At 45.9% G+C, this 14,335-nt stretch overlaps 1 protein-coding gene across 3 annotated transcripts in view; it reads left to right on the top strand.

Annotated features, from left to right (window-relative positions):
• Positions 1-14,335, top strand: part of LOC135368319 (glutamine synthetase-like) — a 79,878-nt gene that overhangs the window by 55,312 nt on the left and 10,231 nt on the right. The window contains exon 1 of one of the 3 annotated variants that reach the window (XM_064601508.1): positions 13,572-13,624. The exons of the other annotated variants lie outside the window; for them this stretch is intronic. The gene's annotated coding sequence lies outside the window, so the exon portion shown is untranslated. Of the gene's footprint in view, positions 1-13,571; positions 13,625-14,335 lie in introns of those variants that run through there. 3 annotated transcript variants of the gene reach the window in all.

Genomic DNA, 14,335 nt, shown 5'->3' with positions numbered 1-14,335 from the left:
GTTCATAAACCACTTCGTCTTGTAGCGACACTTGTCTGATTCCTTCAGAGCTCTATATTATTCGGTTATTGTGGAAGGAGACAGTCGAGAACGGTGTACTAGTGCAACACGGCCGATGTCGCACCTGCGGAAAGCATTCGCACGTTGCGTTCAGTGTGTTTTGCCCACACCAACCCCGCGCATGCGCAGATGGCGCCTCTTGTTTGTAAACACCTGTAAGCACTTCGAGAGAAACGTGCCCTTCAGGTTCTTGAAGATGGGAGAGCCCCGTAGCTATCGGGCTACCGAAAAGATAGGGATATCGGTAGAATGGAGCAGAAGAAGGCCATACAATAATAATATGTAAAGAATGGCATGAAAACCGAATAATATGAAAAGCTATATCGCTAAGCTATTATTTTCAACAGAGACCTGCTTCTTCTTCCCAGAAGAAGAACAGTCTCTGTTCGAAATATCGGCGGCTCTCGACCTGAGGCACTCGACCATAGCCAAAAAAAGGAAAGTGGGAGAGGGGAGTTGAGGACTTCACCGCATAGCACGCTCCTAGCCAACCATCATCTTGAATGATATCATTATCTGCCTTTGTTGAAAACGGGAGGAGTATGTCTTTTTTGTGACACCTATGCTGTTCATAATTGTCACAAAAAGGCGTACACCTCCAGATTTCAACAAATCAGGGCAGATAACGATATCATTCGAAATGATGGTTGGCTAGGAGCCTGCAAAGCGGTGAAGTTCATTTCTAAGAGTGTGGGTTTTGCACATTCTAGAGTGTGTACATGCCTTTTTGCACCGTTTCCGGTTTGGTGGCAAAATGACATCCGGTTTCACAGTAAACACGCTCCGTGCCGATTGATACAGTTATCGCTTCTGATTCGAGGAGAGAGAGGGGCGTATACGCCTTTTTATGACAATTCAAATTTCTAAGAAGAGGCGTACACACCCATTTTCAACAAATCAGGAAGGTAAAAGATATAATTCTGCATGGCGGCTGGTTCCGAGCGTCCTTAGTCGCGGAAGGACCGGAAGTTGTGGCGGGGGCTTGTTTACGTTTACCCGGGAATGTCATGTATACAGTTCGTCAAGGGCACTTGGCTCTGTACGCCAACAGTGCATGGGTTATCGCTTCCGATTCGAAGAGGGGGGGGGGCGTACGCCTTTTTGGCAATTACCGTATATCCGTACACCCCCCTCTCTCTTCAAATAAGAAGCGATAACCCTTCCATGCGTGGCAATGGTTTGCGTGTGCTACCCGGAAGTTCTATGCTTTTAGAGTGAGACCTACACTTTTAAAACAGAGCTTCACCACATAACACGCCGAAAGCCTATCGTTGCAGAGGAGGATACGTCTACACTGTTAAAACAGAACTTCACCACATAGCACGCTCATAGCCAACCATCATTCCGAATGATATCATTCTGTGTATTGATTTGTTGAAAATGGGAGGAGGCGCCTATCTGGGACACATTATCTTGTCCCAGATAGGCGCTTCCTCCCTGTTTTGAACAAATTAGGGCACAGAATGATATGATTCGGAATCACGGTTGGCTAAGAGCGTGCTATGTGGTGAAGTTCTGTTTTAACAGTGTACCAAACACGGTGCAAATGCCCAGGACGTAACCCCCCCCCCCCCCCCCCCCCCCAAGATAGCGTCTCACCGGCAGGCAGATCACTCGGCAACAGAGGAGGAGAAAGCTACACATACATATTACCCATTGTGACATTTAGCGTAACTGCATAAGGGTCACAGAAGGGCGTATGCTTCCCGTTTTCAGGGAAGAGAAGGATAACATTCGGGATGACAGTTGGCTATAGGAGCGCAGCTCATAAAACGAAACGGGAGAATAAGTACGAAAGCTACGTTTCAATAGAGAGTTTTAGTGAATCGTACGCTATCACCTTGACGTACGTAAATGATAGCCCCGTTAATCGCTCTGCGCACGCCCGTAACAGAAAGAGAGCTTCGCGCAGTGCGTAGAACCACCAGCGCTATCCCTTACGTACGCAAATGCGGTAGCGTACCATGTATTAAAACTCTCTATAGTATGTCGCGCGCTTACAGCGTACAGCATAACAACAACAACAACTAACGTCTTCCCTTTTCCTTTCCCCGTTTTCCTTTATGCTTTATCCTGCTACACCCACTCTACCCCTTTCCTGTTTCCTGCTTTTGTTTGTTTGTTTGTTTGTTTGTTCTGCACTTTTACCTAGCTCATCTTTATTTTTCACCCACATGCGTTTTGGAGTAGCCAGTTCTGACTGGGTCGGGACTAACCTCTCCATATTTTTCTTTCTTTTTCCAATCCAATCCAATCCAATGACTACTACTACTGACTACTACTAAATGGGATGAGGTGGTTCACCGCAACATTTGCGGTACCATACCTCAGTGCATGTGGGTTGAGCGGGATGACGATGAAAAAGATGAGGCATACACACCCGCACGTACACATGACACACGCAAATGAGATATCACACACGCGGGTGCGTCGTAAGTTGTGCATTACAGCATAACAATAAGCGTAAGTTACAGCGTAAGTTTGAACGTTAAGGGTACAAAACATTATTCGCCCTGTCCTTGCTCCGCAAGCTATGAATTCGACCATATTAACGTCGTCCCCGCGTGACGCCATTTAACGCGTGCTGTATGAAGCTTGGCCATCAATATTGATCTCAAGAGGAAAGCGCACGTCCCAAATTGATCCAGGCTGACACGGCCTTCGGACGAAAGCCCCCTCTTCCTCTTTAAATACGCGTCTCTTTATACCCTTTGGCTCGAAGCATGGCTCATCTGCGATGCAGCGACATCGGGGCGTACACGAACGTCCCTAATTTATCAAGTAATTATCCCGCAATTTACATCACGCCGTCAGCACGCGCCCCGCAAAGAACCCGTCACCGCTAATGCAACTCGTTTGGCTGTAATTATTTTGATATCGTTGCATAACAGCGTCTGCTCGCAAGAAGTGTTTACTCCGCAAGTGGACCCCTTGCTGTCCCCATGTTGCTAAAGTTCGGTCGGTCGATATCTTTGCACCTGTAGGTATATTGGCACATTGATCGATAGATATGCACCGGGAAGAGGCAACGAAGATGAACAGCTAAACCCATACGTAGAACGTAAAAGAAAGTACAGTCTTAAAAACGAACTTCAGCGCATAGCACGCTCCTAGCCAACCATCATCTCGACTACATACATACGTCTTTATTTCTATCAGAAAGATGGGAGGAGACGAGGCTAAAAGCTTCGCAGCTTGAGAGGTGCGTCGACTCCTCTGATATGAATGAATGATATCGTTATCTGCCCTGATTTGTTGAAAACGGGAGGCGTACGCATTTTTTGTGACACTTATGCTGTTCATAATTGTCACAGAAAAGGCGCACGCCTCCCGTTTTCAACAAATCACGGCAGATAACGATATCATTTGAGATGATGGTTGGTTAGGAGCGTGCTATGCGGTGAAGTTCATTTTGAAGGTACCTCATACCCACCCCTTATTTTTAAGAGTGTATACTGCTCCCACAAGCATGGCTCAGTTTGTCCCGTCGCCTTGCACACTCTTAAAAATGAACTTCACCGCATAGCACGCTCCTAGCCAACCGTCATCTCGAATGATATCGCTATGTGCCCTGATTTGTTGAAAACGGGAGGCGTACGCCTTTTTTGTGACACTTATGCTGTTCATAATTGTCACAGAGAAGGCGTACGCCTCCCGTCTTCAACAAATCATGGCAGATAACGATATCATTCGAGATTTGGTTGACGAGGAGCTTGCTATACGGTGAAGTTCATTTTTAAGAGTGCATTCTTAAAACAAAGCCTCACCACACACACTCTTAAAAATGAACTTCACCGCAAAGCACGCTCCTAGCCAACCATAACCTCTAATGATATCGTTATCTGCCCTGATTTGTTGAAAACGGGAGGCGTACGCCTTTTTTGTGACAATTATGAACAGCATAAGTGTCACAAAAAAGGCGTACGCCTCCCGTTTTCAACAAATCAGTGGAGAGAACGATGTCACTCGGGATGATGGTTGGCTAGGACCGTGCTATGTGGTGAAGTTCATTTTAAAGATTTTAAAGAGTGTATTGCGGTTCCGGAAGTCCCGATAAACTCTTAGAAATGAACTTCCTCGCATAGCGCGTTCGTATAGCCAACCATAATCTCAAATGATATCGTTATCTGCCCTGATCTCTTGAAAACGGGATGCGTACGCCTTTTTTGTGACAATTATGAACAGCATCAGTGTCGCCAAAAAGGCGTACGCCTCCCGTTTTCAACAAATCAGGGCAGATAACGATATCATTCGAGATGATGGTTGGCTACGAGCGTGCTATGCGGTGCAGTTCATTTTTAAGAGTGTAGGTACTGGAGGCACTGGAGAACTTTCTTCAGTGGCGCTTCGCTTACGGTCAACGAACACAAGCGAAACTCACGCACAGTCGTTGAATATACCTCAGATTTCTTGTTCGATTGTCGCACACGGGGACTTTCCGAAACGTACGAGAATGTCTAGAGATATCTTTTGTTCAAAAAAAAAAAAAAAAAAAAAGGGAGGGGGGGCCCTACATTCACTCTTAGAAATGAACTTCACTGCATAGCACGCTCCTAGCCAACCATCATCTCGAATGATATCGCTATGTGCCCTGATTTATTGAAAACGGGAGGCGTACGCCTTTTTTGTGACAATTATGAGCAGCATAAGTGTCACAAAAAAGTCGTACGCCTACCGTTTTGAACAAATCAGGGCACATAGCGATATCATTCGAGATGGTGGTTGGCTAGGAACGTGCTATGCGGTGGAGTTCATTTTTAAGAGTGTTTATCGCGGCTTTCTTCCTCATCTTCGTAAACGCGGACACTCTCGCAGGGAACGCGCACAGCGCCTTTCAAATCGTCATTCACCCAAATGATAGAGGCGCCATTAATCAGCTGTTGAACCACTAATGGCAAGGCCGACCTCGCAAGGCTCCCTCATTCATCAACGTTGTCAACCCATGGCGGACAAAGTCAACACTGTTTGACGCACCCAAACCGCGAACAAACGCCTAGATTCATTGAAACGCACGAGTCGTCCATGCGAGGATCACGTGATCCGTACTGTTTCTTTTTGTTTTTCTTTTTTTGGTACATTCGATTTCATTCCAAGCCAGCAACGAGGATCCCCACTAAAATGCTTCTTCCTCTGTCTATCGTTCCTTGCAAGTGCCAATCTGCCCCCCTTCTCTTGATTTCTTCATTCTATACATATGGTTGCTGCCTGGCGTATTTTTGTAAGCAGCCACAAATTGCAATAGGTGGTGGTAAACGCGTATCTTGTTGGGAGAGCTGTGAGCAGGAAGCTTTCTGCGAGAAAGGCCCATCACAAGATATGTATCAAAGGGTGTAAACAACCTGTATATGCGCAGTACGCGTTCTCCTTTTCGTATATCTTTGTACTTTCATCTTCGATTGATCATATGACGCCGCATCTCCCCACCTTGACACGACTGATGCAATGTTGCACTTCTAGGTGACATTTAAAGGGACGGTCTGGTACCCCCTGCCCCTCTCATATAAAGTGTACCATTCGGTTGCCCTTTGTTGAAAATGGAATACTGCGAATTCCACCCGACAAAACACGCCACGGTTATTAAATAACCGAATTAAATTGATAAAGATTGCAGAGCATGCCGCGATCTGTGTTGGCAACAATAAGAACGGCCACGTCGCCCTGCGGGTAAGTCCGTGATAGGATACAGAAATCGTCTGCTTTTGCGCGCGCTAGTGCATCGGCGTGAGCAAACGACTTTCAGAAGTTACTGGGCACCGCGGCAACTCTCGTACAGTTTCTTTTAGTTCTCGGGTGAAAAACGCACATTCTTAGAAGTGGTATGCATGGTGGTTTAGAACAACTATGTTAATCCTCAGAGACAAGTTAAAAGTCGTAGGGCAACCCCATCCACAATCACAAATCTGAAGTCGCCGGCCGTCGGCGCGCGGGGTTTATTTTCTTCCACTTTTCATTTTCTTCCTCTAGAATGTTCCATATGGATCCTAGCAAACGCTTACTGTACCGCAATTTGTGATAACGTGGATGTGTAGGTGGATGTAGTGCTATACGACATCCAAGAGATACCTGCAAAAAAAAAAAAAAAAAAAGAACCCTACCCCGTCCCGGGATTCTGCGATCCGCATTTAGAAATCCCGAAATCCCAGGCTCGTAAAAAGGGCTCTGGATTCCAAACCCTAGACGCAACGGATCTCGTTCCCTTTGTGTTGGCGTCGAGGTAACGGTATCCTTCATGAGACAATTAATGTTCTGAGGCTGGAACACATAGAAAGGACAAGTATAGAAAGGACAAGAAAGGACAAAGGACAAGTAAAGGACAAATAATTTCCATAATTCTTTCATCAGTATTCTTCATCTCGCGATGAGAAATTTCTGCACTTCGGTGTCCCTTTAATGATCAAACTGCCCAGTGTAAGCCGTAGTGTGATGCCAGTAAACGGTAAATCCTCGTTTTTGTTAATATGCAAACCAAATCGGGTAAGCTTCTCAAGAGGGCGAAAAAAAAGCGAGAGATAAACAGAGATAAAACAAGAAATGAGTATCGCTCTGTTTCGTTCAGGAAGCGTTTCGTTCAGAAGGCGGCGGAGACGGTAAAGAAAGCGCCGGAGTGCGGCCCACTGGCCATACATGCGCAATGAACGCACTCCTATACGGCAAGGCTTGAACGCCGTTGTAAGAAAAGATCTCGAACATTTGTGGTTAGTATTTCGCGCGCGCAGGGCAGCAGCCATCAGGCGGGTGGGCGCTGAGCACCACCACGTCGAGCCGAAATATCGAATTAATCGATATTTCGTCTGTCGGAAATTCTCGCGAAAGGAGACCCAAAATCTTCCCGAAGCCAACAAAACTCTTATTAAAAAGAAGAAAGAGAGAGCTCTGGCACCTGGAAATATGGGAAAGTACGCACTACGTATGCATTTTAATATATATGCCATAACGTGCAAGACATGCACTTATCAAAGCACGACCAAAAGTGACGAGTCGGGAGTCGGGAAGTTCAATTTCTCCTTTCTTTTTTTCTTACAAACAAACAAACAAACAAACCAAAAGTGATTTTTCATCGTCCAGATACGAATCCATATCCAGAAAGAAAAAAAAAAAAAAAAAAAGACGGGGTGGTGGTGGTGGTGCTGGTGAAAGGGCTGGCGAAAAAGACATGCATTTGCGTGAAAATCCGCGCTCTACGTAAAAAGAGTTCAAATTACGGTCGAAGACAAAAACAACAACAACAAAACCAACAACGAGGGATTACATGTATACGTGGTAACAAAAAAAAAAAAAAAAAGAAAAATACACGGCACGCATATAGTTAGCACATTATCAACTGTTCGCAAGCAATGAATAAGCAGTAAACATCCTGGTTATTGAATCAACGAAGGATGACTTCCGCGCAACAACAACAACAACAACAATAAACGAAGGGGAAGCGATGATGACATGGGATGTTTCCCCGTGGTAGCCACAGGATAACCGCTTCCACGCATACCACACAGTTTGGATGCGCATTCTATGCACTCAACAGATGTACAGGGAACAAATGAATACTGATAAACGGGCGACGTGTTGACTATCAGGAATTCTATTCTCCTGATCAGTATCAGGCAAGGTAAGGATATTACCATGGTCACTATTTTGAGCTCATCGGTTGATATCTGGACGTCATTAGTGTAGTTATGCCGCTAATAGACCAATTATTTAATTCCCAGACTTTCTGGCATCGGACCACACGAGGTCCGTGACGGCAGATGTTGGCAGACAAACGAATATTTGTGGATAATTCTCCATACTACGGAGTCTGCTTTGGAAATCGACTCGCACCTCGTCCAATATAATGGCAATAAAAATAGCTGTACTAACTGGACTGTAGGGGGCGTCCCAAGCAACTCTCTCAGTTCCTTCGTCTCCGTAGAAAGAGTGTGCTGAATACGAACACAAGCCTTGCAAGTACACTCTTAAAAATGAACTTCACCGCACAGCACGCTCCTAGCCAACCATCATCTCGAATGATATCGTTATCTGCCCTGATTTGTTGAAAACTGGAGGCGTACGCCTTTTCTGTGACAATTATGAACAGCATAAGTGTCACAAAAAAGGCGTACGCCTCCCGTTTTCAAAAATCAGGGCAGATAACGATATCATTCGAGATGATGGTTGGCTAGGAGCCTGCTATGCAGTGAAGTTCATTTTTAAGAGTGTAGGTTGCATACATCTCCTTCCATACATCTTTACACATCTTTACTACAATCTCCACAACTGTATAGTTATGGTGGTAGGGGTAGTTATGGTAGTAGTAGCACACTGTGCAGATTCACGCAGTCATGCGACACCAACAGAATGTACCAAGAAAGGTGAAAATATTCGCGTTCCTAAGATTAGTGAGTTTGCAAGATCCCGAGTCAATTTGCAAGTGTTCGCAGAATCGCGGTAAGCGCCCTCCGATTCCAAATCCCTATCACTTGTCAGCCAACCAGTGCGCAGCCCGCCGAATCGGTGGCTGATACGTTTTACGGGCCTCCATAGACGAAAGCGTGCTGGCTGAACGCAGTGCCTCCTGGACATGTCCTGGTCGCACGTCACCGTGATCGGCGGTCAAACCGTTTGTAAACAACGCGTTTGTTGTTTCTACGCGACGTTTTGGAAGTCTTTCGACTATGGCAATGATTTTTATCCGATAATCTCGCGGTAAAACGTGCAGTTTTGTACATAAGGCCGCGTACTGTTGACGACTTCCAAAGTTGCGATGACAATTGCGCGTTGACACACTGAGCCGATGCGATGTAAATGGGCTACCACGTCACGGAAGAAGCAGCGCGTAGTTTACGCTGGCAAAATACGTTTATCTCTTGGCCTTGTGCCGACGCGAATATGTCGGCAAGCAGTAACAAGACATGTAAACAAAGTCACATGACCTCGAAATGACGTCTTCTATGACGTGTGACCAGGACAAGGTGGCGGTTTTGCAAGAAGCACCCGCTAGAGGGCAGTTACAAAAATGACGGAGTTATGTCACCCCTGTGATGGTTAATTCCTCACTTGTGAAGTACTTTAGAGACGAAGGAAAGAGCTAAAGAGACGACCCAGCAGGTTAAACAAAACAGCGAAGCGGACGGAACGTCACAGTGACCCATTCAATAGACCTCTACCCGAGAAACGTCACCATGACGTTGGTAGACAGACTGAAACCGAAACAAATCCGAAGGGGAGGGCTGGGTTCCACGAATGGGCACAATTGTTCGCTGCCTCCTATTGAAAGAAAAGTAGCGCCGAAGGTCGAGTCCCTTCCAGGGACCATCGTAATCCCCTCAAGACCGTGGCTTTCGGGCGCGACCTTGTTCGCCCCCTAGCTTCGAGCGTAGTTCAACTCTACCAAATTGGTGGCGCTGTCCAACGCTATGACGTCATTTGTTTACAAACAGGGAGAGGTCTGTTCATCCCATCGCTCATTGGTGCCGCCACGTCGGCGTATACCGTATCCACGAATCCTCGAATCCTGGGCAGGGATTTGAGATTCGTGAATCCGAATCCCAGTGCCCAAAACGGCGAATCGAATCTTTCGAATCCACCAACCACGTTTTGGTTGTTTCTTTTTCAAATTGGCGCCTCCGGAGTAGAGCCCTGCGCCATCCGTGGATGGAAGCGGATATCCGCAGATATCCGCAAGATAGTTGCGGATTCGGATGAAAATTTAGCACTTTCTGGCGGTGTGCGGATCAGATGCGGATGGCTCGGGGCCGGATGCGGGTCGGATGCGGATATATCGCGTACTGTAATTTTTCCACCAGCAATTGATTTGTATTGCGCGCCGACAGCGAGCGCATGCTCGGGTTCACCTTTGACCATGGACGACTAAGACGGGAGAGGAGGCATTCTGGCGTCTGGAACCACGCGAGCACCGACGAGGTAGCGTTCCACGAGTTTCCAGAAGTCTCTCCATATCGCGTGTGTTGAAAGGTTTACCTCTGCTTGTCGTCGTGAGTCCTTCCGTGACAGCATGGAGGCATCCAAAATTATACCGGCGGTCTTTACGCGTCCTTCGAAACGTGCGGATTTTGCGGATCGGATGCAGATGTTGCGTTTTGCTCAGCGGATTGGATGCGGATATAAACTGTTGTGTATGCTGCGGATGCCAAAAATATCGCAGGGCTCTACTCCGGAGTCCGCCGAAAGCCTCATTGGCCGACAGGTGTTTTCTTGTTTGTTTGTTTACATTGCTCTGGACTGAAAAGTTTAAAAGTAACCCGGTTTTGCTTGTGATTGTTGCTTAGTTTTATGGAAATAATTCAGACTCGAGAATTTATGCGTTTCTTATTGTCGATGAACGACACGTTAAATAAATTACATTCAAGAAGAACTGTATAGGTATATTTTCTCCTGAAACTGAAGCATTATTTAATTTGTTTTTCGTTAAAGAAAGGTATCATATATTGTGCTTCAAAACACTTTTCACTGGAAGTGTTTTTTTTTTTAACCTGGCTTTTTAAACTCTTTTTAAAGAAAGGATTCGAAAGATTCGTAAGATTCGTGGATTCGTAGAACCTTCCTTGGATTCGGATTCGGATTCGTAGAACTTTCCTTGGATTCGGATTCGGATTCGAAAACTTTTGGATTCGTCCCATGTCTAGTACGAATCGTACCATGGGCATAAGCGTACGTTCCACTAAAACACGCTGAGAAGGGGTTTCGTTTACGATTCTCTGACACTCAGTATTATTCTAATTACCGAAAAACTAATTTCTGAAGTCTCAACGAGGGTCCCTTCCGTCCCGCGCATCCTCATGGGTCATCAACTTGTCGGAATCAAACTGGTGAAAGTTGTCTCAGAATCGGACCGTCACTTTTAGAAAAAAGGGTGGAGTAGTTACACCTTTTAGGAGGTAGTGGTTGTCGCATCTGTTGTGCCTAAAAGGTTGCAAAGTTCTACCTGCTGCCTCACTCTCAAAACAGAATTTACCGCATAGCATATGTTGTCCGCCAAACCATTGCCACGAATGACAGGGTTACCGCTTCTGATTCGGTGAGCGAGTGGGGCGTACTCCTTTTTGTAGCAATTTGGATATATAAACGGGAGGCGTACGCCTTTTTTTGTGTGACACTTATGCGGTTCATAATTGTTACAAAAAAGGCGTCACGCGCAATGTGTCACGTGCCCACCTTTTTGAATTTCCCGCCACTCGTTAGCTTGTATTGTAACGACCGTAACGACGATGAAGCGATTAAGCCCCCAAGGCAGGTAACGATATCATTCGAGATGATGGTTGGATAGGAGCGTGCTATGCGGTAAAGTTCATTTTTAAGAGTGTGTGTGCCAGACGACGCTGCCGCTTTCACCCTGCATAGGGGGCACCAGATAAAAATTATTGAGCAAACTTGCACTGTTCCGAGGCTTTGAAACACAAAACAGACAAATACAGCGTAAGCCTCAAGGTGCCTAGGAAAATGAATGACTCAAATATGGCAGTCGTCGAAAAAGCCAGACACCGGCAGCGGAAATCGAACCACACACCTATATTGATTTCAATCCTTTCATGTTTCCAACGTACACTGGCAGGTTGCTGTCTGCCATCTGGTACGCTCCGTGACATCGGCACGTACTAAAAGCCCGGCGCGTCCCTGAGAACTATGCTAGTGAAACAGTGTGCATGCTATAATACTACGGCACGTGGAATCTGGGCCTCATATGGCCATGAACTCTCTTCACTGCCGCATGCGTTAAAGGCGCGCAGCACACTGGAATGGCGATACCGTGCCGTATGCAATAAGCTGTGAAGACAGAAATGTTGTCGACACCGCGGTAGGGTGAGCCCACCGGCGAGTACCGTGGTCTATCAACGACGTCAGATAGTGTGATTCGAACAGCTCGAAGAAGGAGAAGTAAACAACGCGATTTGGCCGAGGCAAAAAAAAAAAAAAAAGGCGTTTTAGACGTCTAAAAAAGCACTAAAAGAGGCCCAAAAAAGGCACGAATTTTCTCGGAATAGGCACGATCAATACTATTGCACTACCAGCACTACGAGCGATGACGTCAGCATCGGTCGCTTTACGTAGCATGCCACTCTATCATGTGCACTTCTGTGACAGTTGCTGATCAGAAATAATACCGCTTGTAGTAAAACCAGTAAAACTTCTGAAATTTGGAATTGAACTTTGCACACGTCTTCTTATTGAACGCATGAAGACAGTAGCAAACAAGCATAATTTCGATGTGAATTCCGGCGTGAAATTCTGTCGCCTGTCACTACTCATTGCCCTACATGCCGAGAACGGCCTCACGACATCGACCGATTTGATGGTGCGGGCCTGCGTACGAACACGGGTCCTCGCCAGAGATGTCTTCGGGAGCAGAAGGAGCATCACCATCAGAGCTGTACAACTAATCGAGTTACTGCAAGTAATTACTTTCTGTGTAACTCATTACTGTAACGAACTACTCCCTAAAAGGTGCGTATGTAACTGTAATTTAATTACTTTTTTCGAGTAGCTCGTATTCTGGGGAAAGTTACTTCTTCAAGTCGAATTTCCATGCGAGTGTTAGGCCCTGGTGTGGAACGTTACAGGGTGATCCCAATGATAACTTAAACAATGTCTCGCTGTTAAAACAAATTTATCAGCGTGACTACCAAACGAGTGAGTATCTGGGTTGTTTCAGAAGCCTGATTTCAACAAGTACTGCGTTTCATACACTGTGTTTCCAGGGTTTACATGTGTTCATCTTGAACATGAGTAGCCGGGAGTAACTGAGAGGTAACTCGATAACGTTTCACGAGTAACTGAATCTAATAACTCTAATAACTGAATCTAATAAACTAATAGAATCGGGGGGAGGGAGGATTTCTGTCACAAGGAGAGACTCTTCCCAAGCAGCACAATGTACTGAAAGTCGAGTGCAATAGGGGTGGACGGGTAGGTGGAAGGCCTTGAACAGACTTGTGAAACTAAAGAACATTGATAAAACACATACCGGCCACCCCTATTGCACTCGACTTTCAGTGCATTGTGCTGCTTGGGTTACATTCTATGATGTAGCGCGGCGAAGCGTGTCCTTGACTTTTTAAAAATTTATTATTGTTGCAAGGACAATGAAACCAACAGGAAGCAGCAAGTAAAGTACCCGTTTAAGCACTTATCGGCGCCTATTTTCAAAATAGGCACTAATCACACACACACACGCACACAAAAAGGCACTAACATTAGGGTACTAATGGGTGCCCTTCGACCTGATTCGCGCTTAGAACGCTGAAATGCAGGATCTGTTCGTCTCCCGACGCAAAAGCATGTGCCTGGAAATCCGTTCTCTAATGATGACCTTGTCGTCTGCGATGTATATGTGTTCGCTGCACGTGCGGCAACTGCTGGGAAGCTGCAAAACGGACGGTGCTCCATTTGATGCTCGGTGACCTTGCTGAACACTGTGAATATCTACGTACACGCCTTGCTATACAAGCCTCGCACCAGGAGTCGAAACGGCGCTGCATGTCCTCCTGAGTACCCCTTTTATAAAGTTGGCTCGATTGCAATGAAGGTAAGGCTGACTGCCGGAACATTTGCAGTCGCTCTCAGACGAAAATTGGTGAGCTTACTCACATTTTATACTTGCCTGTCTCTAGGTTCTGCTTCTGTTGAAGACACGTTTATTTATTTCTGTCAAGCTGAAAAGCAAGACGTTTTCTTCTAGTTTTCCTTAGCTTTCCTGTGCACTTCGAGTAAGCCCGAAGGATGTAGTTAACTTCCCACTAATGGAAGGAGGGATATGGAACCTTGCGAGGTTGCTATAGTAAATGATGATGCTAGACTTCGGAGTACATTGGGCACAGAGACAGATGTCTTTCACTGCGTGTCTCAATTTATACTATGTGCGTCGTGCCTTTCGTGGGTAGGGGAGGGGGATATATGTTTTTTTTTTTTAGTTGAGTTGAGGCCAGTCAAACGCCAGGTCGTCTTGCTATTCCATTGGAAATTTAAAAAAAAAATAGAAAAGAAAGATAAGAAGAGGTGAAGGAGAAGAGTAAACAACGTGACACCCTATGCCGGAGTCGCAATTCATGAGTACGCTGTACAAGAGTCACTGAATAGCTTCAGAGTACTACAAGCGATGTACAGTTGCAAGTTGTACGCCAGGGGGCGTCGTGTGGGCAAGCCATATTGGCTCCGTTAAGTTCGTCTGCTATATTAATGACGGATACCGCTTGTAGACGTTCGTTCTTCTTTATTCGACAAGGCTTTTGCGTCTTCACTCTTAAAAATGGACTTTCACCGCATAGCAAGCTCTTAGCCAACCATC

This window comes from Ornithodoros turicata, chromosome 9, assembly GCF_037126465.1.
Source record: "Ornithodoros turicata isolate Travis chromosome 9, ASM3712646v1, whole genome shotgun sequence".
NCBI classification, from domain to species: domain Eukaryota; kingdom Metazoa; phylum Arthropoda; class Arachnida; order Ixodida; family Argasidae; genus Ornithodoros; species Ornithodoros turicata.
The sequence above is the reverse complement of the archived record's forward strand: the minus strand, read 5'-3'. Positions and strand labels throughout refer to the sequence as shown.